This window comes from Neophocaena asiaeorientalis, unplaced genomic scaffold (genome assembly GCF_003031525.2).
Source record: "Neophocaena asiaeorientalis asiaeorientalis breed wild unplaced genomic scaffold, Neophocaena_asiaeorientalis_V1.1 scaffold137, whole genome shotgun sequence".
NCBI classification, from domain to species: Eukaryota; Metazoa; Chordata; class Mammalia; order Artiodactyla; family Phocoenidae; genus Neophocaena; species Neophocaena asiaeorientalis.
Genome location: NW_020171804.1, coordinates 2488607 through 2516392, shown reverse-complemented (window position 1 = coordinate 2516392; position 27786 = coordinate 2488607). Strand labels below are relative to the sequence as shown.

General features: G+C 52.4%; 1 protein-coding gene across 1 annotated transcript in view; it reads left to right on the top strand.

The window, feature by feature from the left end:
• TNS3 (tensin 3) overlaps positions 1-27786 on the top strand; it is a 192997-nt gene that overhangs the window by 23118 nt on the left and 142093 nt on the right. Inside the window, exon 4 of the mRNA XM_024744006.1 lies at positions 15762-15800. The gene's annotated coding sequence lies outside the window, so the exon portion shown is untranslated. The remainder of the gene's footprint in view (positions 1-15761; positions 15801-27786) is intronic.

The following is a 27786-nucleotide window of genomic DNA, read 5'->3' as shown; positions in this document are numbered from 1 at the left end:
CATGGGCTCCTCTCCCTGAAGAGAGACCATGTGAGGCAGGCGTGGCTCTGGGGGACCCCAGGACCCCTGGGGCCTCTCCTACCTCGGCCCAGCGACCCCAGGTTCTGGCTGTGGCTGATGCAGGAGCCTCAGACCTTATCAGACAGGCTGGCTTCAGATGGCATCTCTGTGCCATGGGAAGGACGAGGGCCACAGCCTGCGACTTCCTCGTAGACCACCCTAGATGTCTCTCCTGGGTGTCAACAGCTACCCACTGGCTTCATTCATGAGTTTTAACCATTAACTTACATGTCTGGTCATTAACCTTTGTCTACAGACAGCTCTCTTCTCCGAGTAATAAGGGCAACAGCTTCCCTTTTGGGGCCTGCTGTCCCAGGCTTTGTCGGCCAGCCCCTCCCTTCACTGGATGAGCAAACAGAGACCCCCGGTGGTGAAATGACTTACCCACTGTCACCTGGCATCCAGGTGCCAGGGTTCAAGGGTGTTGGGCTGCCAAGCTCAGGTTTTTGCCGCCCCACGTATTTTCGCTCTTCACGGATCAGCCGTGGAGCTGATGTGGGCCTGTGCACCTGGTGCAGCTGCTTTGATGCCTCCAGAGCCCCCCTTGGGAACTCCAGCCCCGTGGCCAGCTTCCCTGAGACACCCACACGTAGGTATGGGCAAGGCTCCCCCTTGGCTTGGGGGTCGAGTCCTTCCCTGTCCCGCGTCTTCTTTCTCTGCCGTGAAGGATGCCCTGAGGATCCATGCCCCCTGCCTGCCCCCTCCCACACGGCTTTGCTCACCTCACATCCATGGCATCTTCTGAGACCCCAGCCCTCCCCGGAGACACAGGCGGGAGCAGCTCCTGTCAGCCGTGCGGGGCCCGCGCTGACCGGTGTGCGTGGGCACGTCCGATGGCGTTGCCGCTGGAGCTCGGCGCGTCCCTGCACGGACGAGGTGGAGAAGCCAGCCTGCCCAAGCGCTGAGCCCCCAGCCCCGGGGGGCCTGGCACTGCCCCATCTTCATGTCCAAATCCTACTGGGCCTCGAGGCCCCGAGGCCCTTGTTCCCCAGAAGCCCACCAGCCAGCCCCCACCTGGGCGAAGCGCCCCATCCTTCCCGGCCCCAGGGCCGCCTTCTCCCTGCCTGCTCGGTGCCTTCGGAGGCATCTGGGGAAGGAATGGGGGCGGGGAGTCTGTCTTTACCTCCCCACAGGATGTTGGTGATGACCTTTCTTTCCTGGGACACAGATCGTTTCCTGGGAACAAATGACCTGAATTAGTAAAAGGGAAAGAGTGAGAATGTTTTCATAACACTCCCGGTCCGTCGAGCACAGAGCCTTGTGAGGGTCTGTGTGTTCGTCGCCCCAGGCCTCCACACACACAGGCAAGCCTGAGAGTCTCATTTGAAGCACGATGGCTGATTGTAATCCGGCAGGGTGGTTTGCGGGTGACGTGAGGTCAGAGAGCTGAATATCTAGCCCGTGAGTGGCTTCTGACCTGTGCTCAGAAGGAACAGAAATCAGCTGCGGTACTGAGGGATGATCTGTAATGTGCTGAGCCTTCGCTTTCCTATCTTTGATGTCACAGCCTCCCTTGAGGGCGTCGTGTCCTTTGTCCCAGCCTTACAGGTGACCCTGGAACTTGAAGTAGTCACACCACCCGCCCCGGGGACTGGCCGAGCTGCAAACCCCGGCCCGGCCTCTCTGCCCTCCCACCCCTTGCCCTAAGGGAAGAGGAGGTTAATTTTCAAACTTCCTGATTTGCTCTCGGTCAGGCCCTGGGCTGGGTGCCCCGATGTAGCTTGCTGGACCACAGGTCCATTTTGGCCTGCTGTAGGACCACCCAGGGAGGCCAGTCCTGGTAGAGGATTCCAGTTATCCACCTGTGGTAGACAGATGTGTGCCTCTGTTTTGATGCTTGGCTGTTGATTGTTTTTTATTAATAGTAAAATAATAAAATCGAGGGGAAGGTACGAAGAATTTACGTACTCTCACAGAACCCCTCTTACCATCAACCTCCACACAGGTGTGGTGCATTTGTTACAGTCGGTGAGCCCGTCTCCAGGCGTTACTATTAACTAAAGTCCATCGTTTGCATTAGGGTTCGCTCTTGGCGTTGTTCATTCTGTGGATTTGAACAAATGCACTGCCCTAAAAATATAATGACATGTATCCATCACGACAGCATCACGTAGAATAGTTTCACTGCCCTAAAAATATAATGACATGTATCCATCACGACAGCATCACGTAGAATAGTTTCACTGCCCTAAAAATATAATGACATGTATCCATCACGACAGCATCACGTAGAATAGTTTCACTGCCCTAAAAATATAATGACATGTATCCATCACGACAGTATCACGTAGAATAGTTTCACTGCCCTAAAAATATAATGACATGTATCCATCACTACAGCATCAGGTAGAATAGTTTCACTGCCCTAAAAATATAATGACATGTATCCATCACCACAGTATCAGGTAGAATAGTTTCACTGCCCTAAAAATATAATGACATGTATCCATCACGACAGCATCAGGTAGAATAGTTTCACTGCCCTAAAAAGGTGCTTCCCCTCTTCATCCCTCCTCCCCCATAACCCCAGGCAGCCTGCTGATCTTTTTACGGTCTCCGTAGTTTTGCCTTTTCCAGGATGTTATATACGTGGAAACATACAGTGTGTAGCCTCTTCAGACTGGCTTCTTTCACTTAGTGATACACATTTAAGTTTCCTTCATGTCTTTTCATGGCCTGATAGCTTGTTTCTTTTTTGTGCTGAGTAACATTCCATTGTCTGGATGTATCGCGGTTTATTTATCCATTCAACCACTGAAGGACATCTTGGTTGCTTCCGTGTCTTGTTTTTTATTTTTGCCAGTTGTCGCTGGGGTCAGAAGAGCCATTAAGCCCTGGTCAGTTCTGCACTTCTTCTGGGCATTATTGTTTCTTTTCCCGTGAAGATCCCTTTCCTGATAGGCTGTCCTCACTGATCTTTTTTGACTCATTACAACTAGAAGAAAAGTCACCGCACCCATTTCACGCTGCTAAAGGTACATTCACGGCTGTGGTTCTTGTCCCACTGGAAACCGTTACTCTGAGGCCAGAGTTTGGGGAATGGCCTCCATGTGCCAGTTCCTACCGGGGGGTTCTGGGTCTGCTTTTTAGTCAGCAAGCCATATGCAGCTGCTCTAGGAAAGTGCTATTTTCTTTGTATGGGAATTAATGTTTTTAAATCCCAGATAATCTGGGCCTGAACAGGGGCGTTGGTTGTGGGGTCTTTGGGCTTGAAGGTAGCCGGCAGGATGGAGCCACTGTAACGTGGAGAAGCTCATCCCCTGAATAGCGCTGCTCCAGGTGGCTTAGGAGCCTCCTTCCTTTCTTTTGGCACTTCTCTGTGCAGGGCCCTTACCAGACCCTGACGGGCAGCACTGAATAGGCCGGCAGGCGCTGTGTCCATTTCACACGGGAGGAAACAAACAGAGGCCGCTGAAGCTGGCGGTGGCGTGTAGCCAGGTGACAGGACCTAGTGGCCGTGTAGTTGACACTCTCACTCCATCACGACTGATTTGCTCTCTAGAGCAGCCTACGTTTAAGCTATATTTATGTAGGATTCACTAGCCCTTTCCCAAAAAAAAGCCCAGAAGGGAATTATAATCTTCATCTGAAATTTATTTATTTTAAACAAATCATATAATTTAAAAATAGGCCCTTCTGTTTTCTCGAGATCGTCACTTTTCATTCCGCATCATGTAGTGGCTGACAGGGCAGCCTCCACGCCCACTTAACTGCGCTCACCTGCTGCACATTGGACCTTCTGGCTGGTTTCCGAATGGGCAGGGGTCCTCCATCCTGAGCAGGGCGCGGGGAGGGCAGCGGGAGGAAGCCTGGGCCGCTCTGGGTCCGAATGCGCTTTGTTATTTAGACTAGGACGTCTGGGGTGCCCTGGGAACCTACTTTTGAGCCACATCCTTTCACTCCAGGCCGACTCCCCTGGAGCCAAACCCGAGGTTGGGGGAGCCCCTGGGGCCAGCTGTCACAAATTCTTGCTTGGCGACATCATCTGTGAGGGGAGGGGCGCCTGAGCCTAGGCATTGCTCAAGTTTCCTGGAATACCTTTTGAAATCCTGGGAGCAGGTGTTTTTGTGACTTCATTAGTGGCGGGGCTGCGTGCTCTCTGGGAGGACACTTGATGTTTGTTGAGTCCTGCTATCGATCGTGGTGCTTGCACGCCGTGCAGGTTGCCCCTGCCTGCAGCCACAACTCTGCTCCAGGACCTGGCTCAGATCCCAAAGGCAGTTGCAGCAGGGTTTTAGTTTTAATTAATAACACAATGACTGGAATATGTGTATAGTGTCTCAAGGTGACTTTTGAGGAGCTGCAGTCATTTAAATGTGTATATTCGGGAAGCTTCCTTCAAAAACAGCGCTTCCACAAAAAATAAAAAAATAAAAATGAAAACAAGCAAAAAACACCCCAGCGCTTCCTGCACCGTCATCTTTGGCCAGTGCATCTTGTGGTCCATTCTAGAGAGACCACTTGGGTGAGGCCCCCATGACAAATTAGCCATTGCCCGCTTCCCCATCATCTGTAGGACTTAGGGCAGACAGGAAGAACGATCGCGGTAATGTTTTGGAATATTTTTAGCGCATTGATCCTAATTATTGGAGCCGCCTTGCAAAGGGGACTTAGTTACACAGGAGATGATCAGACGCAGTCAGGCAAGTGTGCTCACTGAGGCCGGAGATGCGGGGAGTCGGGGGGGACAGGTGCCTGCCCGCAGGGCGTCAGGAGGGTGGTGCCATCTGACCCACGCAGCTGGGCTCTGATGACAGAGCAGGGGCACCCAGGACTGCAGGGCCCGGCGATTCAAAGCAGACGTCACTCTTGTGATGCGAGTAACCAAGGTGTGTGTGTGTTTGTCCTGGGTCAGACAGCAGGGCGGGAGCCCGGTCGTGGAGGGTGCCTTGTGCGGCTTGGGACACCTCACAGAGGAAGAGCTGTCCTGGGGCCAGGCTGCTGCGGGCACCTGTCCCTCAAATATAAACAAAATCAAGAAAAAGCGCTCAGTGACTATTTCCCTCCCTCCTCTCTGAGTGTGAGTGACTGGATTTGCTGGTTCATGAAATTCTGTAATAGATGATTATTTCCCTGCACCTGCAGTCTTTTGGGGAGAATAGAAGCAGAAAATGGAAATTTCCACACGTAGCTGTTGGAAGCAGCTCCGAAAGCCACGAGAGCCACCGGAGAAGGGGCCCTGGGACCTGGGTCTGTGTTCTGATGGCCCCGTGGCGTCTCTGTGACCCTGGGTGTCTCCCTCTACAAATAGGAGTAAAGCAGCGTGTCCCGCCGGCCCTGGCCCATGCTCTAGGTGCTGCAGCCTGTGCTCCATGCATTGGCAGACGGTCCTCACGGCGCCCTCCTTCCGTGCCCATGCCCTCTGTTCTGGGGCCTAGCGTGCGGTCTCCAAAGGGGCAGGTTCCAGGAGGTTCCTGGAGGTTTTGGGGGTGAGCTCCAGCTCTGGCCGGCGACACGTCCCGCCCGGTAGAGGAGGTGCAAGCCAGCTCTTGTTCTCCAAGGTCACCTCTCTGCTGCCCTTTCCCTCTGTTGTCCCCAAGCACTACGTTCAGGCTGGGAGAGGTGACCGAACCCTGCACGACTTCATTGTCCCCTGTTCCCTGTGGGGAGGACACGCTGGTGGGCCTTGGGGACCTCTGCAGGCCTTGTGCTCAGGGCGCTGGCTTTGGACCCATTCCCACCATACCTCTGGACACCCTGTGCCTCATGGCAGTGCCACCGACCCGCTCCCTGCCTCTGAACATGTGTGTCTCTGGACAGCACCGACACCTGGGTGAGGGCCCCCGAGGACAGAGGGCCAGCACTGAGATCAGAACCCGGAATGTGGCTCGCCCACTTCTGGTGATGACCAGTGTGTGTCTGGAGGTGTTTCACGCGGGTTTGTGTCGGCATCTTTGAGCCTCTCGTTTGAAATCACTTACAGTTGTACACGAAGAAGGACATTTCTAATCAAGTTGCTGGTTTTATTTTTGTGTAGCTACTTCTGGAGGATAGGTTTCATATTAAAAAAAAACCAGTTCTCCTTTTACATTTTTAGCAGCAGGATGGAAATAATCAACTACACATTTGAGTCGCCAGCTTCACGTTTTAATTTGTAAAGGTAAACTCCAGTTGCACCCTGTGCTTTGTTTTTTCTCTAGTAAAGCTATTTATTTTGAGCAGGGATTCAGGAAGTGCCTACCTCCCATTTTCCTTCAAGTACAGAAATAGCTCCTGGGATGCCCTCTGGTCACCTCTGGGTGCAGCCAGCACAGTTCATTTTTGTGTGTTTCTAGGCATTTTGACTCGGGCCTTCTCATGTGCCCTGTGTATCTCTGCACCTTTCAACTCCTGAGTCCCCCAGGAACTTCTGGAGCTGGCAGGCCTCCCTTCTGTTCTAACAGAGCTGAGTACCGGGCTCTGGGCTGTCAGCCTCCCCCTTTCCCTGCTCAGACCATCTTTAGGATAAACTCACAATAAATAGCTTCTTTTTGGAGGGTAGGAGGTAGACTGTCTGAGTGCCTCGTACAGGCTATGAAGTTAGAAATTCTGATTCCAGAGTCTTTATCTAGAACCTTTTGTCCTTTTAGAGGTTTTCTCCTTTACTTTTTTTTTAAAAAGCATTTAAAAAAATATTAATTAATTAATTTCTTTTTGGCTGCGTTGGGTGTTCGTTGCTGTGTGCAGGCTTTCTCTAGTTGTGCCGAGTGGGGGCTACTCTTCATTGCGGTGCATGGGCTTCTCACTGTGGTGGCTTCTGTTGTTGTGGAGCACGGGCTCTAGGCCTGCAGGCTTCGGTAGTTGCAGCACGTGGGCTCAGTAGTTGTGGCTCGCAGGCTCTAGAGAGTGGGCTCAGCAGTTGTGGCGCATGGGCTTAGTTGCTCCGCGGCATGTGTAATCTTCCCGGACCAGAGACTGAACCCATGTCCCCTGCGTTGGCAGACGGATTCTTAACCACTGCGCCACCAGGGAAGTCCCTCCTTTACTTTTAATAAGTATTTTTCGGGGGAGTTGCCCTGCCGAAGGAGGTCCGTTGGAAGCTTAGCGGTGCCCAGTGAGGGCGGAGGGCCTGGTCCGGCGGACGAGGCAGCAGGAAGGGACTCGTGGGCATTTGAGGGAAGAACTGGCAGGTAGGATTGGCGTCCTGCTTAGATGGGGACAGGGTTGCCGGCAGTTCTTAGGCTTTCCGTTTGGGATTCTGGGTGGAGAGTGACACCATTAGCAGGATTTGGTAAACGTGGATGGAGATTTAGCTTCATCAGGGTGAACTCCTGTGGGTTTAGTGGGACATATTTCTGTGGACATTCAGAGTAAGCTAGCTGGCCCTATGCAGCCTAATGCTAAATTCAAAAATTTTTCAGGGCGTCCCTGGTGGTGCCGTGGTTGAGAGTCTGCCTACCGATGCAGGGGACGTGGGTTCGTGCCCCGGTCCGGGAAGATCCCACGTGCCGCGGAGCGGCTGGGCCCGTGAGCCATGGCCGCTGAGCCTGCGCGTCCGGAGCCTGCGCTCCGCCACGGGAGAGGCCACAACAGTGAGAGGCCCGCGTACTGCAAAAAAAAAAAAAAAAATTTTCTACTAAGATTTGAGGATAAGTTATGAGCTATTAAAATTTGTCATTTTTCCCCCTTTTCTTGTCAGCCAAAGGGCAAGTGGCAAAACCCACACTATTCATTGTAGTGTTCTCAGACACTTTCAACAGAATATTTGGGGGGAAGTTTCCTTGGTATCCCACTTTGTGGCATGCACTACTTCCATCCTTTAAAAGCTGTTGTTTCTGTTTGTGCCTTTTCTTCCTTTCCTCTTTGTGACAAGAAGGAGGGTGTTAAAAAGTCATGGGGGTGGTGTCATGAGCATTTCTAAACTCTTCTTTTAAAAAAAGCAAAAGCACACACTGTATTTGTCCTGAATTTTTGGTGCAGCTCCTGGCTGTTTCTCCTGGCTCCGCCCACCTTGTACAACACAGAGTTGCTGTTATTTAGGCTGGTCTGGTTGACCTGTTCAAGCCTGGGGGAGGGGGTCCTTATTCCAGTGTTGCCCTTTGCAAAGATGTCCCAGCCCTGCAGGTGTCCCTGTAAAGTGAGAGAGAAGGCAGGAGCTTGGTGCCTGGTGCTGGGGAGAGGGGGGAAGGGAGGATTGAAGAGAGGGCAGGAGAGGTCTTGATGGGTTGAGGGGCTTGGTGGGGAGCAGGCCCATCTATCTTACCTGTGGGTCTCCTGAAGAAGGAGCCTCTGGTCTGGCCTTGAAGTAGGGGCGTGGCTAGGTAGGAAGGGAGAGGTGGGCTTTCTCAGCAGAGGAGCCAGCCTGAGACGCCTCAGGGGGTGAGATGACCTTGGGCCTGTGTAGATGGAGAAGGAGAGGTGAGGGCGGAGTGCAGTGGCAGTGCGGGGTCCCATGCCCTTCCGGGGCCGTGAGCTACAGGGAGGCCGGGCTGCTGTGTGCAGCCTGCCCACCGCGGGCAGTGATTTTCTTTCTCTCTTCCGCACCCACCCCCGGGATGGGGGGAGCAGGCAGGACCAATAAGGCTTAATTGCATTGGTGGGGTGGTGTGTTCTTATGGGGATGAGACAGGTTAAATTGGGCTTTAACGCACAGTGGGAGAACAGTTTCCTGAGGAATGTGAACCTAATTAGGGATTCCAGGGTCACACCTGATAAAGTTAAGGAAAAGTGCTTGAAGGAAGCAAAAAAGTTAATAAAGCCTGGAAGGTCGGCATTTTGGGAGCCATCCCTTTGCATGGGTTCTGTTGTTCTTAGGAGGTTTGTGTTGGACCTCTCGCTGGAGCTCCCCTGCCCCAGATGCTCCGAGACCCCAGAGGAGCATTTACAGGCCACCTGCCCAAATCTGCCTGGAGGACCTTGTGAGAATGGCCTGTGTGGCCCTCTCAGGCCTTTGATGGTGGATGCTACGGGCTGAATGTGTGCCCATCCCCCAAATGCATAGGTAGGAGCACCAACCCCCAGAATGAGATGGTATGGGTGGGCCCTAACCCTATACAACTGGTGTCCTTGCAAGAAGAGATCACACAGGGGCTTCCCTGGTGGTGCAGTGGTTGAGAGTCCGCCTGCCGATGCAGGGGGCGCGGGTTCGTGCCCCGGTCCGGGAGGATCCCACGTGCCGCAGAGCGGCTGGGCCTGTGAGCCATGGCCGCTGAGCCTGCGCGTCTGGAGCCTGTGCTCTGCAACGGGAGAGGCCACAACAGTGAGAGGCCCACGTACCGCAAAAAAAAAAAAAAAATCCTCCTGCCAATGCAGGGGACACAGGTTCGAGCCCTGGTCCGGGAAGTTCCCACATGCTGTGGAGCAACTGAGCCTGCGCTCTGGAGGCCACGAGCCACATTTACTGGAGCCCGTGCTCCACGGCAAGAGAAGCCACCGCAATGAGAAGCCCATGCACCGCAATGAAGAGTAGCCCCCACTCGCAGCAACTAGAGAAAGCCCACACGCAGCAAAGAAGACCCAATGCAGCCAACAGTAAAAAATAAATAAATAAGTAAATAAATTTATTTAAAAAAAAAAAGAGATCACGCAAAGGGGAGACCAGGTGAGGAGAAAAGGTGGCTTCTACACGCCAAAGAGAGAGGAATCTGGAGAAGCCAGCCCCGCCAACACCTTGGTTTCCGACCTCCAGCCTCCGGAACTGAGGAAATACATTTCTGTTGCGTTAAGCTGCCCAGGCTGTGGTGTTAGTTACGGCATACTGAGCCACTAAGACAGTTGATGTTTAAGCAGACGTGCTCTCTCTCATGATGTGAGCACTAGGGCAGAGGCGGGCTTTCCTCTTCTCATTATTCTACCCCCTATTTATAATAAATGGGGTCATAGAAATAATTGAACTTTTATCTTTACTCAGTCATCTGTGATGGGCACATAAAACACCTTGCTACTTCACTGATCAGTATCATAAAATGCAAGAAGTAAAAGCTGTACATAATACAAGATAAAGGTGATGATAAAGTTTCTGTCCCTTGAGGAAAGGCCCCACCCTCCTCCCACCAGGCTGCTGCTCTGTGCAGAGATGAGGGAAGTGTCACCCTCCCCCGCCCATTAGTGTGACGTCCCCATGGCCAGTGTGTCCGTACCCGTTCCTCCAGCTCCTGGCTCAGAGCCCGAGATGGAGAAGATGGCCTGTGACTTAACAGGCTGATGTGGGAAAGAAAGTGCTTCAGTCTTGATCTCCCTGTGAGTTTCCTTTGTAAAGAATCACCTTTGCAAAGATAAAACAGAGGTAAACTTTACTGCAGAGTTTGCACAGTCTGTGTTAGAATTCAAATTACTGTGCTGAAGTGACTTTATTTAATGATGCAGCGTGTACACAGAGCGATGCCTTTACACTTGACGCAGCTCAGCAGACCGCCTGGCAGCCCCCCTGCGAGCAAGTCGGCTCACCCCGTCTTCTCCCTGTTTGCTCACTTTGCACTTCCGTGATGGAGGACCATTCTGCCTTTGCACGTGTGTGCAGTTATAGGATGCACTTTGACAACCATTAGCTGCTGCTTACCCACCCACCCAAGATCCTGGCGTGAATCGGATCTGCTCGGGCCGGCTTGATGCCGAACTGGAGGGGTTCAGCTGTGGGCAGAGTTAAGTAAACGGCAGGAGGAGAGACCAAGCCGGGGACTTTTGTGGTAGTGGCTGAACATGTGGTACGTGCCACACGCTCTAGGGCACTGATGTCTGGGCTTCTGTGGAGCTCATTCACAGGACTCAGCACAATTGGGATCCCCGATGGTTCAAGAGGTTGTACTCTGATTTATCTCTACTCTGTGCACACAGTGATAGGCAGGGCACCAGGGATGCATGCGTTTTTGGAGCAGCTGGTGAGAAAACGTCACTCTTTATATGGCTTTGTCCATAGTAAAATTTAATAAGAAGCAATGACAGCACAGCTGAGCTCATCGTTTCGTGGTACTCATGAGAAGGGAAGCAAATCTCCATAAGGCACGCGGAGACCTGAGCTGTAGTCTCTCTCCAGATTAATCTCCAGAAGCAGGTAGAGGTGCCCCCGCGGGCTGTCAGAGGCGGCCTCACCCCTCCAGAGAAAGAGCCTCGCCGCAGACAAAGCACCATGGTTCCCCCCCGGGAAGTGAAGTGCAGGGCTGGGCTTTTGTAGTGTGAACACACACGCATACTCACACACTCAGTTACACAGACACACGGTCACGTAGACACACACAACGCTCACACTCACCTTCTACACTCTCTCCCCCTCACACGCACTCACCCACACTTCCATCCCCCAGGGGCACAGTCACTTCTGGTGCAGGGCCCCCTCGTCCCTCCTCTGTCCTGCTCACCTGTCCACCCACTGGCTTCGGGAGAGGTTGCTGATACCAACAGGCAGCAGGCGCCACGTCGCCAGGTGTGCTGGGCACGGCCCTGTTTGTTTGTGGTTGCCCTTGGTAACGGTGACTCGGCCCTACCTGGAGCCCAGACAGGCCAGGCCTCTGGGGCCTCCTCTGGGGCCACCTTAGTCACTAGTGGGCACTGGCTCTGCCTCCTGCCCTGTCCCTCCCACATCCTGTGTTCCCCCCCCCCGCCTCGCTCCCGGGCTCCTTCCGGTGAGAAAGGGGATCCGTTTGTATCAGGAGAGGAATGTGGAGTTTGACCTCTGTGGCCGCCGTGTCTCCTCCCTGGAAGGATCTGTGGCCCGGCCTCTTTGGGACTCAGCGCCCCGGGGCACTGACGGGACGCTCACCAGCTTCCCCGGGTTGTGCGGGGCCGGGGACAAGGACCTGCGGGTGCCCTGGCCCAGTTGTGACTGAGCTGCAGGCATCCCCGGGGGGTTGCCCTACCGGAGGTGACGCAGCCCTGTTCCGCTGCCACTGGCTCAGGACACCTCACAGAGCAGGCAAGGGGCTCGGCGAGGGGGGGCACTGCCAGATCCCTCTGAAAAAACGCGCTGGCCATGCCCTCAGGGAGTTGTGGGCCTGCTCGGTTTTCAGCTCCATCAGTGAGATGGGACTGGCCCTGCGGAGGCCGAATGCTAAGGCGGCACCAGCTCCTTCATGCTGAGGATGTCCAAGGCCACCCGCAAAAGACCCAGAGCCACCGTCTTTCCTTTTGTCAAACGAAAATAGAAGACCCAGACGGTCCTGTGAGGGATGCGATCAGAGGACGCCCTGGAGATGGGGAGAGAAAGCAGGTGAGCCTGCACCGCCCTCACTGGCCCGACCTGAACCCGGGACAGCAGCCCTCGGTATGGTTACCTGGTGGCTCCATCCCGAGGACGTGCAGCTCCCGAGGGGGAAAGCAGGCAGGGTCTGCAGATCCGAGGGGCGGTGGAGAGCCTGCAGCCACATGGGCTCCAGCACTGGATGTAGCCCCTCCGGAGAAGCCGTGTGCTTCTGTCTCTCTGGTCAGGCTGCACGGTGCTTACGTTCTCTGATGCCGACAGGGTGGTCCACGTGAGAACATGCTGTGTCCTGACCATGATTGCTCCGTGGTTCTGCCAGACCGTGGTCAGCTGCTTCCCTCTTTCTTATTTGAAGGGAGGAAATAGGAAATGTACGTGAAGAATCTCATCTGTTTTCATGTAGTTCCCATCCTGGGATTTTGGTTTGAAGGGACACATGTCAGTGTGTCGACTTGATGACGATCTTTACTAAAGTAGGTGTTTGCAGTTCTTGACGTAAACATTAGTTTTCTCTGTACGGACAGGTTGCTTCCCCCCCCCACCCCCCACCATCCCTTTTTCTCTGAGTTGGTACTTCTTATGCATTTTCATTTGCAAGTTCATTCTAACTCAAGGTCCTTCCTCAGACATTTGCTGTCTGCATTTCACAGCAGCGTGTAAAAACAGACAGTAGGGCTTGTAATCGGTTCCCTGGACCAGAGGCTCTTTTCTGGCAGGAACGCAGAGAGTTGCTGCTTGACATTTGCTCCCCTGAACTGGGGAGCCCTGCTTACCGCACCCCATGCCACAGCTCACTTCCCAATGAAGAGTACAGTTTATGCAGTTTGTGTTAGCCAGTGTCTCCTTCCTGAGGACTTGTCCGTTTTTCTACTAATGTATTGCCGTGAAGGCCAGTGAGCGCCTGGCAAGAGAAGGCACTCAGTATAAATGAGAAGATTGGGGTGCGGACTGCACAGTGCTTAGTGATGTCAGCCATAGGTGGGGCTTATTGTGGTGGTCCCGGGAGGTGGGATTGGGAGAGCCCCAGAGCACAGAGCTCTCTCTCGTTTTCTGGATGACATTCTGGGGCCACGCCAGGTGGTCGGTGTCATTGCACTTCATGTGGCTCTAGGGGACACGGGAGGTGCAGGACACGCCTGGATTCTGGACTGTCTTCCTAGTGGTTGCTGTTTTTAAAACTCAAGTTCCTGATACTGCATAGGGCTTTTGCTTTTGTTCTCTATTTTTTTTTTTGCGGTACGTGGGTCTCTCACCGCTGTGGCCTCTCCTGTTGTGGAGCACAGGCTCCGGACGCGCAGGGTCAGCGGCCATGGCTCACGGACCCAGCCGCTCCACGGCATGTGGGATCTTCCCGGACCGGGGCACAAACCCGTGTCCCCTGCATCGGCAGGCAGACTCTCAACCACTGCGCCACCAGGAAGCCCTGCTTTTGTTCTCTTAACAAGCACATCTTCCAGACAATGAATGAAAAATAATTAATGGACTTTAATTTTTAGGCCAGTATCAGATGGACAGAAAAATTAGACAAGTAGTATAGAGAGTTAACCTATACCTATTTTCCTCCCTCATAATCTCCTCTATTATTAATATCTTGCATTAGAGTGGTGCATTTGTTATACTTGATGAGTCAATATTGATACATTATTAACCAAGGTCCATAATTTACATGGTGCTATACATTCTAGGATTTGAACAAATGTATAGTGACACACACCCACCATTACAGTACCACAAAGAACAGTTTTTCTGTCCTAAGGCTTCTCCGTGCTCCACCATCTCATCCCTCTCCCGATACCTGGCATCCACTGACCTTTTTAGTGTCCCCATAGTTTGCCTTTTCCAGAATGTCACAAAGTTGGAATCATATAGTATGCCGCCTTTTCAGATTGGCTTCTTTCATTTCGCAAATAGGTATTTAAGCTTCTTCCATATCGTTTCATGGCCTGACAGCTCACTTCCTTCTATTGCTGGATTAGTATTCCATTGTGTGGAATACAGATAACGATTTGTCAAAGGCAGGAGCTCTGGTGGCTTGCACACTTCTCACCAGTGTGTCAAGCGTTTAGTGAAGCCCCAGGACACAAGCCTGCACCACGTGAGGACTGTACACAGGGTAAAATTAATCACCGTGCTCCATGACCACAGGGGCTCCTTGTCTGACCGCCAGCACCATCCTATGTGCATCTGTGTGTAGCTCCCTCGATTTCCAAAGACTGTTCCTGCTTCCTAAGAATTCCCAGTGTAAAGTGAAGCAGCTATGAGCTCAGTGATTCTGGACAGTGAGAGCGGCTGCTAAGTGTATGCCAGGTACGGGAGAAGAAGATGGGGTGCCAGGAGAGAGGGCCCCTGTCCCAGACGAGAACATGAGTCAGAATCCTGGTGGAGTAATAATATGACCCAGACAAATGAATGAGTGTGTATCACGCTCCTTAAGGAACTTTGTAAGACAAGCTGGAGGACTATAAATAGTTGGCATGGCAAGAACCAAGGCTGCACTGCTGCCCACTGCAACCCACAAGGACAATTAGTCAGATCCCTGGGAGTTCTCCTGCCATTACACATTTTTAGAAAACTCTTTGAGGATGGGGCTACACGTGGTCCGGAGGGAGGAGAGCCAGGACACAGCTATGGGGAGCTGAATCCTGCTTGCAGGTGCCAGGATCTTGGCCTTCCAGAACTGCAGGAAGCAGGTCTGATTCCCTCACCTGCTGACAGCCCTTTCTGCTCAGGGAGGGCACCGTGTTCCCCAGAGGAGAAGCTGCCCTGTGTCAGCCCCTGTTCTCGGCACCACAGGCTCTTACAACTTCCAGTTCTCCAATGGGGGAAACCAAGGCCCAGAGCGATTAGAGCCCAAGGCCCACAGCGAGGAAGTGGTGGAGCGGAAGTCCCACCCAAGACGGGGTCTCCAGAGCTGGGGTCTTTATCTCCACTGGGTCTGTTGTCCCAGGTGCCTGTAACTGTGTTTCTTCTGGCGTGATTGCAGCTGTGGCCTCATCACATTGGCCTGTGTGTCTTTCTTAACGTGGTCACATCTGCAGGGGCCCGGGGTGGAGTCCAAGGGACTCCTCCCCACTGCCTAGAGTGAAACGTCGACATTTAGACTCTGGTTTTGGTTCCGCTTGTGGAAATGGTTCTAGAAATGGTAATCTGTTTTGTAGAGAACGCGAGCCCTGAGCGTGTTTGTGAGGTCCTGGGGCAGCTGGAAGACCCCCCCAGCTCCCTCTCCTGGCCCCCGTTCCCCCTGCTACCTGGTGAAGAGGGGCTCGCCCTAGTCAGAAGTTCCTAACCTGGGAGTCTGCTCGGTCTTCCACATTAAAGACGAAGTCCTGTATTTATGAGTGATGGACATTTCTCTTGGGGAGAGACTCCATGGTTTTCGTGACATTCTCTGTAAAAGCATGCCGACTTTACAAAAGTGAACAAAAATCTGGACTCTGTAAACGCTAGGTCTTTTTTGTCTTGAGATGCGAAACTTTGTGTGAATGTGGTCAGAGGTAGTTTCAGGTTTGGGAGCCTCACTTGATCATGATACTGCGTTTTTTTTTTCTTGAGAGAACCCACCTGTTTACCGTATTTCTTCTCTCTTTAGGTGGTGAGTCCCCACTGTGCTCAAGTCCACCTGGAACAGGTAAGTCCTTGGCATTTCCTTGGGGCCCTTCCTGCCGTGCCCTCTTTGGGGAGTCTCCCGACTCCTCCAGGATCCTCTCCCTCTGTTTGAGCTGTAGCTTTTGTTCACAGAGCTCTGTAGGGACCCTGGACCACCTTGCAGTAGCTGTTTGCACACTTTCCTTAAGATGAGTGAATCACGCGCTCCTTTGTAAGAACTACCTTTCCCATCAGCGATAATTACTTCAGGGATTCATTTGCCTGAGCCCGAGTTTCCCCTGCTGTAATGCAAAGATGCTCCTCGTTCATTTTCTTAGTGATAGAGATGTGGGCAAAGCACTTGTGTCCAGGGTGTCTGTGGAGGGCACGATGCAGTGGCTTTGGAGCAGAGGCTCTGACCGATGCCTGCTTTCTATCAGATTGAAGGTAAACTCCGTGATAACACTTTCACTTTGGCAGATCTTTATTCTTGTCTGCTTTTTAAATGGATATGTTCTTTGAATGTCATTGTGCCTCTGGGTGTTTTCTTTGCCCCCCACCTCCTTACCCCCTTGGAGGGGGTTAAGCCTGGTGTTAATGAGTCGGCAGCAGCTTGCGGGACACCTGGCGCAGCGCACTTTCAGGACAACAGGATGCCCACAGCCCTCTTATTGCAAATTGGAAGTGACTCACTGTGTGGGGAGTGTGTGCCTTTCCCAGCCTCACCTGTGAGGAGAGGAGACAGGTGTGCCCCGGCGCCTTCTCCAGGATATCTACTAGGTGCGTCCTCTGTGCTTCCCAGGCTGGACGCGGCACCTTGCCCTTGGCCCCGGTTTCGCCATATACAGAATCCAAAGTCCTGGTGGGGATTTCGCCCACCTCCCTGCTTCCTGTACCTCTGATGGCACAGGTGCCCTGCACCTGCTGAAGCTATGCTCTGTGAGAGTCTTTGCCGGGCAAGGCACCTCTGTGACCACCTGGGGTGTTTGGGACACAGGAATCAAGGAATCTTCATGTGGTTGTCATGCTCTGAACCCTGGGCTGTTTTTCCCATGCTCGTTTTTCTAGGCCTTTTCTGGTAGCAGATCCTCTGTTTTATTGCGATGCCTTAAAAAGTGGGCGTGAAGTTCGACTAAAAATGGCAGGCAGTGGGGCTGAGAAAAAGGTCTGGGAGTCAAACCTCCCTTTGTAAATGTTAACTGAGCGGATGAAACGTGCAAACAGGCCTCCGAGATTCCTGGAAGCCAGTGTAAAAAGGAAATCACATTATTGGTATGTGCCTTATCGACAAGGAGGGAAAAGGCAACTCAGTGGAGAAAGTGCCATGTGGGAAGTTATGCAGGGTGTTGACCGCGTCTGGGAAAGGTGCTGAACCACAGCTGCACAGAAATGCTCCCGCCTGTGTCCAGATCGAGATGAATTATTGTTTTAGAGGCACGTTGGATACAAGCTCTGAAGGGCAGCTTATCACACCCGTTGGCATTATGTGGCCGTACCCATTGGCATGGCGTTTAGAAACAGGCAAGGGGACCCAATGCTTTATTGCCTGTTTGGGTCATACCTGTGGGACTTGCACGGAACGTGGTCTACTGGGCTGTACAGTGGATGCATCACCGTTTTTCTAGGTAACCATGATCGTTAGTGATGGGAGAGGTGGTCAGGCTCTTTAAGACTGAGTCATGTCTATGTTCTAGATGTTTCTATAGATCTACACGCACGTATAGCACAGAATACAGCAGTGATTATGTGGGGCTAGAGTCAGGTCAGGGTCCCACGCGGGCTGTGACAACAGGAGAGCGGAGTGACCTTGAACTGAGCCCTCTTGCTTCTGGGCTCCACTTCCCTGTTCGGTACAGTGGGGCTACGACCCCCTTCCTCGCAGCTCGCTGATAAGGACGGGATGAAATAACGTGTGAAGATTCTTAACTCCGGCTCTGGCACAAGGAAAGTACACAGTGAGCGGGGAAAAGCCTCATTTGTTGTTCGGTGATTTCAAGAGGGCGATAACAGGTCTCAGTTCCCGCAGCCTCTGCTGTTTGTGTTTTGTTTTTGATGGTGGTTCTCTTGCCATCTGCTGGGAGAGAACCAGTTTGATCGGTTCCAGAGCATGCCCTCTGCTGCGGGAGGGTGATGGCACCTTGACAGGCACTTCTAAGACCTTGATTCTTGTCATCCCTCGTTTGGAGGCTTAGAGGAACTCAGTAAGCCCATGGAAAAGAGCCTGTGGTCAGGCTGTAGGTGGCGTGAGAGCCTCCAGCTGGTGGTCGGTGGATTGATTGTGGGATCTTTCCACAACACAGGCCTCGTGGAGCTCTGTACTCGGCCTGACAGCTTTTTTTTGACGTCGGGGCAGTGTTGTTTGTTTTTCCATTTTATCTTTGCCTTTCCACTGATACCCAAGGGAGTGGATTCATATCGGGGCACCAACGGAAACTCTTTCCCAGGTGCCAGTGCAGCTTTCGCTGGGACACTGTGAGTCCACGTGTGTGAGTCACACCCACGGGCAGCACACAGCCACCTCCCCAGAGCATCCAGCCCTACGGAAGCCCCGCGCTGCTTTGCGTCTGAGAGGTGCATTCTCTTCAGAGCAGCCGCCGTCCTTGAAAGAGGCCGTGTGTCTGCCTTTCGGCCTTTCGGGGCCACGTGCAGGAGGCGGTTAGGGCACTGCCGGCCTCCGGCGAGGACGCAGGTGCAGGCCCTCACCTGGCGGCTGGCACGCACACACCTATTGTCTTGCTGGGCCATTGTGGTCTCTCCCACTGGAGAAGAGGTTGTATAAGAATAGCTTCTGAAATTTGAGTCAGCTGTTTACTGCACGCACACACACGTTGGGACACACAGCTGCCCCTTCAGAGGCTGTATATCTCATAAGAACATATTTGACCAGAATCACAATGATATTAATTTGTTTCAGGCCAACAGAGACTTGCAAATTTCCTTTGCTCTTTAATCTCTCTGATCTTTAGGAAGTAGAGAAAAAGTCTCAAGAATCCTGTTGGATCAAAGTCCAAGTCTTCCACTCGGTCAAGAGAACCAAACTTAACATCTATGTTTTTGGTAAAAGCCGGGTGAGACCCAGAAATAGAAGTATAAACGATGCTGCATTCCCAGAGTTTAACCTTGAAACTAAGTCATCTGATAGCTGTGCTCCAAGTAACCTGTCTACACAGGGATGGGTCATCTGAGGAGCCCCATGGAGGATCACTGAAGGGGCCTGTGGAGACTGTAAGTCTCAGTTAGGATGGGAGAAGCTGGACTCGGAGGGCTGGGGCAAGAACTAGAAGTGGAGGGACAGGTGTGAGGCCAGAGCTGTGGCGCCATCTCCGCTGGAGAGGCAGGGTGTTCTAGCCCTGCAGTGCTGCTGGAGGCTCTGTGTTTGCTCGCTGACAGCCTCACGCCCTATTTCCGCAGCTCCTGCACCCGAGTGGGGGCACACGCTGGCTGCTTCTGTGTGTTCGGCAAGTACGGATGGACAGGAGTGCCCGGGGGTTTACAACTTGGGGGAAGAGTGAGGAGTGTTGAGGAAAAGCTGAACAACTGAGTTGAGATGCGGCCCGGGGGCTCCCTGTTCCTGAGGTTCCCGTGCACTGGTGATCCAGATGCCCGCCGGCCCCTCCAGGGCATCTCAGAGCAGGCCGGGCTCCTGGGCTGGGCTGATGACTTCGTTACTTCATTTCTCAATTGCTCATTTGTTGTACTTTTCTCAGTTCAGAGTCCTTTGTGAAGGTTGGGGTGCTGGACTGGCATTAAGTCAGGGTGAGGCCGCAGTGGGAGTGGGAAGACCCCCTTCCATTCCTTCCAGGAATCAGCGGGACCCAGGCCAGACTGGTCAGAGCTCAGCCAGTTCGCGTTCCGGGAAGGGGGCCCTGACCTTTGCCCGGCCTCTGGCTGCAGCTGCTGTCAGCACCTCTCCTAAACGTGGCCCTGGGCCATCCCCACAGCTGGGTGTGGGTTCCCATAGATTTCCAGGAAGGAGGTACTTGCCTCCAGCCTTTCCTTACCCCAGGCCAAACTTGGGTCTACACTAGCTTTGATTTCACCGTTCCCTCCCTCACCTGAAATAACATCCAGGCCCCTGGCTTTGTTCACCTTTGCGGGTGGAATTGTCAGGATTTCTGGGAAGGTGGCCCGGTGAAGAGGCCCGGCATTTGCAATTCCTTAGTGGGAACTCCAGGTCGGCCACCAGGAGCCTTTCCTTAAGTTTCAGTTCAGGGACCTTCTGAGAAGGAGGGACAATTAAGAAAACCCCCCACCATAAGCCACCCCCTTTGTAGCTGGGGTCTGAAAGCTGGTGGCTACGTGTTGTTGCTGGCCGCCAGGCCCGCCTGCAGGTGTGACGAGAAGGCTGCAGGGGACACGTGAACTCAGGGTCAGCCTGCATCCAGGGCAGCATGGAGCCCGGCTAAAGATTAAAACCCACCCCGGCTGCAGACGGTCACTCCAGCGATTGCTTCCCCGTGTCTGTTCCCGTCCTTGTGTCAGACGTCGGCATCCCCTGCACACCCACCGCCAGGTGTGGCACACACGGCGTGGCATCGCCACCACTCTGGCTCGGGTTGCCCATCATCCATGTCCATCCTCGTCCTGGGCCCCCGTGCCCAGCGCTCTGGGGTGACAGCGGTCAGCTCGCCAGGGCCTGCAGCTTCCAGCGTGACAGCTCCTTCCCAGGGAAGGGCCTTGGGAAATGTTTTCAAGGAATGACTGGGGTGTCCCCAGGTCCGAAGGCTGGAAGTCTGCAGTGGATAAGAAAACGCAGGTTGAGTGTTGTTTCTTTTCTTTTATGACACTGGTTCCGCAGCAGTCACAGGTTTTAAGTGTGGGAGGGATGCTTGAAGACAATGGTCCTGTGTGATCAGTGGTGGAAATAGCAGTAACTATTGAAGGGGAAAAACAACTGCTTATTTTTTTAATGCCCCGGATTGGGACGAAGGAGAAGCGTCATGTTGCCATAGCACTTGAATTACCTGAGTGTATTTTTACCTGCAAGAGGAGAACTCCTTAAAAAATGCACACAGCGGCAAACTCCCCCAAGTTTAAGTCTCTGCCCGGGAGCAATGGCAGGGGGGCGAGTGACCCTGGCTGTCATTTTGGGAGCCCAGGGGTGTGGAGTCAGATTCTTCTCCAAGTTCTATATGCCCTAGGGCCCTCCTCCCCGGCCCTCTCCTGGGACCCAAGGAACGCTGGGACACAGGGGCCTGTCTCCGGAACTGGGTCTGGAGCGATCCCCCGAGTGCAGACATTTCCCGAATCGGCGTTGTAACGGCTGTTAGCTTTGTGACTTCGAGACGTCATTTTCTGACCTATACGACGGACTTTAAAAAGCGCTTACTTAAACAAGCAGCGAAACTTTGTTAGTTACCCTTGGTGAGACGTTAGGGGACCAACTTGTGAAATCGGATGAGGAGGAGCGGTCAAGCATTGGACCTTCTTTTCTTGTACGAACTGTACCTCAGAGTTAAAAATAGATGAAGGGAGGAAGTTTAATTTGGTGAGGAATTCCGCTAACAAATGTTGAGAAAATGATAGCGTTAGAACGGGCCATGTTTCAGACCACTAACAACTGAACAGCTGGCTCTAGGCTGTGACCTTCTGTAACCTCCTTGTTCACAAAAAGGAAGCTGCTGGGGTCACGTGGGCCTCACGTGAAGGACAGGCCGCCTCTTGGCCGAGTCCCCGGCAGAAATCAAACCAGAATCACACCAAGCCCAGACCCACCCACAGCTTACAGGAAATACGGGGCCAGAGCGATCTGAAAAATCTTTCCAGAGGGGTCAGCAAAATCAGAACGGGGAAATTCTACTGGGTAAAAAGAAGCCCAGTTGTTTTCAAATACATGGCAAGAAGAGGAGGAACCTGTGCTCCTCCGAGGAAATGAAGAGACAGGTTAAGTAAACACTGTAAGACTTGATGTGGGTCCTGATTCAAACCATCAGACCGTGAAACAACAAAACCGCAACAAAACTTGTGAGACAGGGACATTTGAACATTGATTCCATATTTGTGTACAAACATGATTTCGTATTTGCTTACATTAAGGAACAAATTGCTAATGATACTGGTATTTTGTTGTATTTTTTAAAAAGTCTTCATTCCAAAGGTACTGAAATCCTTGTCAGATCGAGTGATGTGACGTTTGGGTTTGGCTTTACAGTGATTCAGTGAGGAGCTGCAGGGATTGGAAGCCGGTGGTACCTGAAGCTCAGGACCCTGGTCTCCACATCCCAGGGTTATAGTGCAGGACGCAAGTAATATAGGCACAGAGCTCAGGGTGGGCTGGTGATTGAGACCCAGTGGCCAGTAACTGTTTCATCATATGAATCGCCCACCATGTTTCGAGATCCGCTGCCAGCTCCCCATCCTGCCCAGTTATCTTCCAGTACCTGAGGGCTCAAGGCTTGCCCGCCAGCGGCCAGTGTGGCCTCCTGACTAGTTGACATCTGAAAGGACACTGTGTCTGCTTGATGAAATGCTTCACTGAAAACCTGCTGAGTTCCTCAGCACAGGACACAGAGGTGATAGATACATTGTTTTCTAAAATGGCATAAAGCCTTTTTAAAGCGACCATTCTACATGAAGTTAGTTTCAAACTAGCCAAGTGCATTCTTACTCTTCTCTTTGGGAAAATCATACATCTTCCTCCCCAGAGGGATTGACTTCAATATGATTTGCTCGTGGCCGAGGTACAGACGTTGAGTGAGCACAGATTCAGACTCAATGTGACAAAGGACTTTGGGAAATTAAGAGTTAAAAATGGACTTGGAAGTGGATGAGGCGGTGAGCTCCCTGTCCTTGGGGATATTCAAGTAGAGGCTGACAGCACTGCTGCAGTGGTCATTCCGAATGTGATTGGGAGATTGGGGGACTGAGTGAAAACGACAGCGAGGGTTGCTTTAGCAAAGCCAGCAGAGTATGTGATAACAAGGTTTTAGTCCAAACCAAGCAATGCACAGATAGTTTATTTAGTCAGTGGTTCTCAAAGTGTGATCTCAGAACAACAGCGGCAGCATGAATCTGGGAACTTAGAAACGCAAATCCTCTGGTCCCACCCCTGACCCCAGATCTCTCTTTTCCTAAGCCTGCCGAGTGACTGTGCTGTCAGCTGAAGTTTGAGCACCAGCTCTACGAGGAGATGTCTTCCAGGGGTGCGGCCACTCTGAGCGAGCGCCTGGCGGGCTGTGCGAGCTTGGGCGTGGGGATGACTGAGGACGCTGCAGCCTAGGGGGACGGAGAGGGGGTGGGGCTGGGCTGCCTCACCGAGATCCCTTCCTCTTGGGAACAGTCTCTCACCTCCTGATGCCCTTGTCCTCTCCCTCCTGCAGAGACGATGTTGTAGTCCTTTTGTCCGCTTTCTAGAACACAGAACCAGCTTCTTCAGGGTCTCTGTCTAGAAAACGCTCCAAGCGGCTCAGTGCATGGCGTCGGAAGTCCTCAGGTGGAAACAAAGCTCTGGCAGAGACAGTGCATGTCTTCAGAAGGAAGCGTGGCAGCATCAACCTGTCAGCCTCTACCTTCCAAAGAGGAAGGAGAGGGCTTCCCTGGTGGCGCAGTGGTTAACAGTCCGCCTGCCGATGCAGGGGACGCGGGTTCCGGGAGGATCCCACATGCCGCGGAACGGCTGGGCCCGTGAGCCATGGCCGCTGAGCCTGCGTGTCCGGAGCCTGTGCTCCGCAATGGGAGAGGCCACAACAGTGAGAGGCCCGTGTACCCAAAAAAAAAAAAAAAAAAAAAACACAGAGGAAGGAGAACTCCAGGGCTTCGCTTCCCAAGGAGCATAAGGCACCCTTGGTATAAAAAAATGATATCACATAAGCTTACAACTATGACTGGATACTGTGGTTATGATTCTTTTCATAATGTTATTGTGACAAATATGGGGACATTAGAATTGGGAAGTTTTCCAGATAGTTCTTAAGTGAATCGAAGATTGAATCACCTACAAATTTAAAAAGATTAACTTACAGTCACACCTCATTGTTTGTGGATTTTATGTTTGCAAACTTGCCTATTTACTAAACTTTATTTGTAATCCACAAATCAACACTCACTGTGATTCCGTGGTTGTCCAGGGATGTGTGCAGAAGGGCAAAAATTTTGAGCTGCCTGTGGGAACGTCACCAGCTGAGGCTGTACAAGGTGCCTTCTTGTTTCAGGCTTCAGACTAATAGTATCAATAAACAGGTGTCCTTTTCAAGGTATATTTCTTTTAGTGCCACATTTTTTTCTTTTTGTTAGTGATTTCTGTTTACAGTGGCTGTTGCTCATAGGCACAAGAAGGCCGGCCAATGTCATGGTGACTTTTTAGAACATGACAACCTTGAATGAACTACAGCTGATTAGTTTTTTTTTTAATTATAAATTTATTTATTTACTTTTGGCCGCATTGGGTCTTCGTTGCGATGTACGGGCTGTCTCCAGTTGCGGTGAGCAGGGGTTTACAAGGTGCCTTCTTGTTTCAGGCTTCAGACTAATAGTATCAATAAACAGGTGTCCTTTTCAAGGTATATTTCTTTTAGTGCCACATTTTTTTCTTTTTGTTAGTGATTTCTGTTTACAGTGGCTGTTGCTCATAGGCACAAGAAGGCCGGCCAATGTCATGGTGACTTTTTAGAACATGACAACCTTGAATGAACTACAGCTGATTAGTTTTTTTTTTAATTATAAATTTATTTATTTACTTTTGGCCGCATTGGGTCTTCGTTGCGATGTACGGGCTGTCTACAGTTGCGGTGAGCAGGGGTTACTCTTCGTCGCGGTGTGCAGGCTTCTCACTGCGGTGGCTTCTCTTGTGTGGAGCATGGGCTCTAGGTGCGGTGGGCTTCAGTAGCTGTGGCTCGTGGGCTCAGTAGTTGTGGCTCGCAGGCTCTAGAGCACAGGCTCAGTAGTTGTAGCGCATGGGCTTAGTTGCTCTGTGGCATGTGGGATCTTCCCAGACCAGGGCTCAAACCTGTGTCCCCTGCATTGGCAGGCAGATTCTTAACCACTGTGCCACCAGGGGAGTCCCCAGTTGATTAGTCATTGATTAGGGGTCCTCAGACCTTTTCCCCTCACTTGCCCATCAGAAAGAAGAGACCCTAGCCCACTTCCCAGCTGCCTCCCCACGAACCTGCAGTGGGCAATTCTCATACAAACCTGAGAGGCGGGCAGGAGGAGAGGCCAAGCTGGGAGGAATCCGTGGTGGAGGGCTGAGCGGTCTTGGCTTTTGGGGTGCTAGGGTAGTCGGGAAGTTGGCGGCCCACCGTGGTGAGTGAGAGCTGGGAACCTCTTATGCATTTGGCGTAAAAAGGTTTGGGAGCAGACATGGTGGCCTCTGAGCTGAGTCCCATCGCTGCTTCTCACTGGCTGGGTGACTTTGGGCATTTGGTTCTCAGCTCCCTTTTGGCAAAGTTCGGATGGTAAGGGTTCCCGGCTCAGGGGGCCGCCATATGGGTCATGAGAGATAGTGCAAGGAAGACACTAGGATGGGTCTGGGCTCGAATAGGGTCTGGGGTAAGTGGCTTTAACCATTTCTCTTCTCCATGTAATAACAGTCATGAGAAGGACTGTCACATGTCATCGATTTGCTTTCACATTCAGTCAGACCTGTCATTAAAAATGATCGGAATGTGTAGGTGGTTCTTGAATTGACCTGTCAGTTAACCCGCAGAATCCTGACCGTGACTCACTTTAGTATTTAACTGTGTCGACACAGACAGCAGTTGTCGACACACACAACAACAGTCGCCGTATGTCTTCGGTGTATTGATAGCCCTGTCTTTGAGTTCAGTCCAGTGGCTGAGGCTCCCCTGTCCTGTTTTTCCATAATGTACACCCACAATGAGTCCTCTAAACTTCCCTCCAAGTGTTATGAAAGCTTAAGGAGACTTAGGAGATGATCTGACCACATCAGTCCTCCGGATTTGCTTGGGTTTTACACAACCTGGTTAGGTCGAGAGCTCTGATGACTGTGCGTTTCCGGGGACGTGAACACCCACCCGTGTTTGTAGCAACAACAGATCTCTTTCTTTTGAGGCTCACGTTTCAGTGGTTTGCACAAGGTTTCCTTAAACTCGGCAGCGACAGAAGCCAGCAGACGTGGTAGTCTGTGGGCTGGTTGGTGGATGAGGCAGTACAGGATGGTGGAGGCTGGCTCTGAGCATTCAGTGGGCAGCCCTGGGTAGCAGGCATTTGTCTTCCAGAGTGAATGGAGTGACCATACGGTTATTGATTGGTGGGGGGGCCAGTCAGTTATGGTGTGACCTCATTTATTTGGTTCTTGGAGGGCAAGACAGAGTTTAATTCCAATCAGTGAGCAGTAGGTCCCAAACTTTGACGTGGCTTCCCAGCTGCTCCAGCCAAGACTCATCTTCCATTTTAATTGAACATGTGTTTGTCTTTTATTTATTTATTTAAAAAAAAAATTTTTTTTTTTGGGGGGGCTGCGTTGGGTCTTCATTGCTGCACGTGGGCTCTCTCTAGTTGCGGCGAGCGGGGGCTGCTCTTTGTTGCGGTACGTGGGCTTCTCACTGCGGTGGCTTCTCTTGTTGCGGAGCACAGGCTCTAGGTGCGTGGGCTTCAGTAGTTGCAGCACGCGAGCTCAGGAGTTGTGGCTTGCAGACTCTAGAGCGCAGGCTCAGTAGTTGTGGCGCATGGGCTTAGTTGCTCTGCGGCATGTGGGAATCTTCCCGGACCAGGCATCGAACCCGTGTCCCCTGCATTGGCAGGCGGATTCTTAACCACTGCGCCACCAGGGAAGTCCCTGTCTTTTCTTGAATGTGATCCATTGTCACCCAGCATTTAATTCCACATTCACAGTCTTATATTTACCTCTCTGTTTCATTTTAAGCAACTTAAATGTGGGAAATATCCTCACCTATAAAAAGGGAACACCATTTCAGAGATGTTCTCAGAAAGGGGGCCTGCCTTTTCCTCTGGACCCCTGGATTTCAGTGGGGCCATCCTTGGTGGGAAGCTTGGGCACTGGCGCAGGATGGGCCTGCAGGACAGGACACTGCCCCACTGGGCACCACCCGGAGTGGCCTCACATCACGGCTGCTGAAGCCCTCTCTCTGCAGAGAGCTCTCGCCTTCCCAGGATGAGTGACACGACCCCAGCGATAATCACACAGGTCCTTACTTTCTAGAGAGTGCGTCTGGTCTCTCCTGGGGCTGCAGGTCACTCCTGGGCTGCTCATATCCCTGGCTGGCACCGAGAATGCTCCCGTTGGGAATTTGATGGTGTCTTCGAGAGCTGGATCCCCAGGCTTGGCGTGTTCTCCATCACCATGGAGTAAGGAGTAAACAGCCTGTCCTTGGGGCACCATACCTGGCCCCGTCTGCTCCCCCACCAGAGTGCACTTCCCCTCCCAATCACGTCTCTCACGCGTGAAATGCGGGAGTTGGGCTAGGACTGTCTCTCCGTCTGGGGCCCCGATGGTGAAGAGTCTGGCTTTGAGCCGATACCGCCATGAGACACGGGGCTAGGTGCCTCTGGACTTCTCCGGTCCTCTCATGGAGCCAGGAGGCTGCCATCGTTGACCCATTTCACAGACGTGAGAACCGATGCTCAGCAGAGTTAAAAATCCTGCTGACGTGACAGGTAAAGGGACAGGTGGCCCGATTACCCTTCACCCCCGCGGCCCCTCTCAGGAAGCCCCTGCCGTCCTGTGGGGACCGAGCTGGCCTAAGACAGAAACTGGAGCCCCTCAGCTCGGGGCCTCCATTGCGTCTGGCCTGGAAGGAGAACCCACGTGGTTTCCTCCAGAGCGGACCCCTCCACCCCCTGGCCATCCTTCCAGGGACAGGGCTGTGAGAGCCTCCCACAACCCTCCCCATGGTCCTCTATGGGAAGAAATGAAATGTCCTTGTTACGGAATAATTGATAAAAAATAAAAGAATGCCTGTTTAGATGTAATTATAAAATGGGCCTACATGAATCTCCCTCGCAATTTAAGGAACATATCTGACCATTTCATAAAATGAAATCCATCAGACAGCCTCCAGGGTAGACAGCTGGGGAGGGGAGGGCAGTTCTGAAGCTGGGGATGGGGCCCC